General features: G+C 43.6%; 1 long non-coding RNA gene across 1 annotated transcript in view; it reads right to left on the reverse strand.

The window, feature by feature from the left end:
• Window positions 1-611: 611 nt before the first annotated feature.
• Window positions 612-3,586, reverse strand: part of LOC111975170 (uncharacterized) — a 21,722-nt gene continuing 18,747 nt past the window's right edge. The window contains exons 2-3 of the long non-coding RNA XR_002878771.2: window positions 3,205-3,287; window positions 612-3,052 (exon numbers count right to left, since the gene is read on the reverse strand). This is a non-coding gene — a long non-coding RNA (uncharacterized lncRNA). The remainder of the gene's footprint in view (window positions 3,053-3,204; window positions 3,288-3,586) is intronic.

Raw genomic sequence — 3,586 nt, forward strand, 5'->3', positions numbered from 1 at the left:
TTGATCAGACTGAAAAATAGTTTTGTTTTTATACAGCATGTCAGATTTCTAATGTTTAGTTGTAACCTAGGCTGCTTGCGTGTTATCATCTTTGCTAAATAAATACCGGAGGAAAGTGGAAAGCTTACCTGAGCGCACGCGAAAAATGTGCTGCGTCAACCTCTTCAATGTAACTTTTAATGGATGATGCGATGGAAGCTATCAAATCAGTCAGAAATATTTTTGACATCCCAGAAAAGACAGTCGAAAGTTCGATATGTTCAGCAAGTAAAGCATCGTGACGTGCAAAAACCTCTGCAAACTCCTTGTAGTTGCCCTTGTTAAGGGCAACTACAAGGACTTACTCTCTCGTTACTCTCTACAAGTAACTTACTCTCTCGTTGTGTCCTCTAAAAGCAAATTCCTGCATGCCCGGGCCTCCTGGGTGGCGCAGTGGTCTAAGGCTGTGCCACCAGAGACTCTGGGTTCGAGCCCAGGCTCTGTCGCATGGGGCGACGCACAATTGGCCTAGCGTCGTCCGGGTTAGGGAGGGTTTGGCCGGTAGGGATATCCTTGTCTCATCGCGCACTAGCGGACTCCTGTGGCGGGCCGGGCGCAGTGCACGCTGACCAGGTTGCTAGGTGTACGGTGTTTCCTCCGACACATTGGTGCGGCTGGCTTCCGGGTTGGATGCGCGCTGTGTTAAGCAGTGCGGCTTGGTTGGGTTGTGTTTCGGAGGTCGCATGGCTCTTGACCTTCGTCTCTCCCGAGCCCGTACGGGAGTTGTAGCGATGAGACAAGACAGTAACTACTAACAATTGGATACCACAAAATTGTGGTAAGGGGTAAAAAGGGGGTACTTTTTWWAAATTATTAAACAAATTCCTGCATGCCCTGCTTTTGTTTTTTCGTTTAGCTGAACGATCGACGTTCTTCAGGTCACTTTAACCACCTTTCGACCAAGGCTCAGACTTTCCAAAAAGCAAGCAAGGCCAGCAATACAGGCGGCCTTATGAAAGGCTCCCTGTTAACCAGCTATACTTTTGATACCAGTTGGTATTGAACGCCCTCACCTTTTTCATAAAACTGATCTCAGGCAGAGGTCAACCCTCACTTTAATTTGCMCCTTTTCCATGTACCCCAGAGAATGAAAGGGGTTCTTCAACAAAAATTCTACATTTTCAGCAGCGTTGGCCATTCTACCATTCTGGTGGAGAAAACTGCACACTCGTGCTGGTAGATAGCTTGCTACTGAAGTTAGCAAGGCAAATTTAAATACATTGCACTAACTGGACACAAAAATAAAGTTATAAAACCAAGAAAGCAATTTATAATATACCTCCTACGTCTCTTGTCATTTGAAAAAACWAATTTATATTGAATAATATCCCAAACATTTTCAACGATCACTCTTCACTAATAATCTCTATCCAACAATGTCACCAAGCCTCTCAACACATGGAACCCCCACAATACTCTGTGGCATAATCCAATACAACTCACCARGTTCGTTCTCTGATCCTAATTCTATGATTGGATGGACAACATGTCAGTTCATACTGCAAAAGATTTGAATGTGTCACGCCCTGATCTGTTTCACCTGTCCCTGTGATTGTCTCCATCCCCTCCAGGTGTCACTTATTTTCCCCAGTGTATTTATCCCTGTGATTCCTGTGTCTCTGTGCCAGTTCGTCTTGTWTGTTTTCCAAGTCAACCRGCKTTTTTCCCGTTCTCCTGCTTTTTGCTATTCTCCCTTTTCTAGTCCTCCTGGTTTTGACCCTTGCCTGTTTCTGGACTTTATACTTGCCTGCCTGACCATTCTGCCTACCTTGACTACGAGCCTGTCTGCCACTCTGTACCTCCTGGAGTCTGATCTTATTTTGACCTTTTGCCTGTCCACGACCATTCTCTTGCCTACTCCTTTTGGATTAATAAACATTGTAAGACTCCAACCATCTGCCTCCTGTGTCTGCATCTGGGTCTCGCCTTGTGTCATGATAGATTGGTTGGAGCACGTCCTCTGTAAGTGGTCATAATTACCATGTATGTCTATGGAAGGTGGTGAGGCCTACGAGCCTCCTAGGTTTTGTATTGAAGTCAATGTAGCCAGAGAAGGATGGAAGCTAGCTGTCCTCTGGCTACACCATAGTGCTACCCCAGACAGTGCTGTTGAAGTTACTGTAGACCTTCACTGCAAAGCAGTGTATTTTAATCAATTATTTGGTGACACATGAATATATTTAGTATAGTTTCATCGAAAAAAAATACTTTCACGTTTCACWATTTTTATGAAATTTCACTGAGGAGGATTGTCCTCCCCTTCCTCCTCTGAGGAGCCTCCACTGGAGTGAGTGAAAGGGAGAATAAGCAGGAGAGAAATGGGATAAACTTTACATGACTCAACAAGGGAGGTAGATACCTCTTGAATCAGGACACAAGGGTTTTGGACCTGAAAAAAAAGGCGAGTTMAAATTGGATTTGATTTGCTTTACAGTCTTATATTATTAGAAGTGCTATTTTAATTGGATCTACTTACACTACACTCTTAGAAAAAAGTGTTCCAAAAGTGTTCTTTGGCTGTCCCCGTAGAATAACCCTTTTTGGTTCCAGGTAAAACCCTGTGGAAAGGGTTCTTACATGGAACCCAAAATAGTTATACCTGGAACCAAAAAGGGTTCTTCAAAGGGTTCTCCKATGGGGACAGCCAATGAACACTTAGGTTCTAGATACCATCTTTTTTTTCTAAGAGTGTAAGTTCARACAATCATGGACAGCTGAACAGCATGCCTCTTGGGGAATCCAGTTTCAGTGAGATCTGATGCAGAGGAAAAAACATTMATGATCATCAGCATAGCTAGTACAACCCTACTGTAGTTCTTACAAAGCTGGTTAGTAGGWATCTATACACATTGAAGATCAGAGTATCAACCATCAATATTACTGTCAATGAGTATGGATTTAAGGAGGGGTGGTTCTGCCCTCTCCTTTCCCTGGGATGTGGCAGAATAGGTCACTGGTAACTCAGGGGGTGGCCAAGCACAGCTGTAGAGGCAATGAATCAGGCCATCAGGATCTGTAAAGACGGAGACGAATCATGATTAATCATTACCTAAGGTCTTCACAAAGTTAGGGTTAGCCTAGGAACTACACTAACTCTGTCGCCCCTCAGCAATCTGTCAGTCAGGCAGTCAGACAGAGATAGACAGCAAAGCATAGGCTATTTACATTTCTTAGTAAGCAGGCTGGATAACGTCTGTACTCCTTCTCTTTGTTCACTCCTCCATCCTTCCACCCAAGCAAGAAGATTCCTGCAAAAACAGAGAATCAACAATTGACAAAGGATGTTGAAAGGTGTAACGTTAGAATGTGTGTTGAGGGGGAGCAGGCATAGGCAAAATGTACGGTATTCTCAAATACAAAATACACAAAAATAGAAGGATCTGATGAATCAAGAAAATCTTTAATTCCATATTGGGGGTACAAGAATTTGCCTAGCTTACTGTCTTACACACACACACAAACAATCAATGTTTTGTGTATTCATGTACCATCTCTCACACACACACACACACACACACACACACACACACACACACACACACACACA

The sequence above is a fragment of the Salvelinus sp. IW2-2015 genome, linkage group LG15 (genome assembly GCF_002910315.2).
Source record: "Salvelinus sp. IW2-2015 linkage group LG15, ASM291031v2, whole genome shotgun sequence".
In the NCBI taxonomy this organism is placed as follows: Eukaryota; Metazoa; Chordata; class Actinopteri; order Salmoniformes; family Salmonidae; genus Salvelinus; species Salvelinus sp. IW2-2015.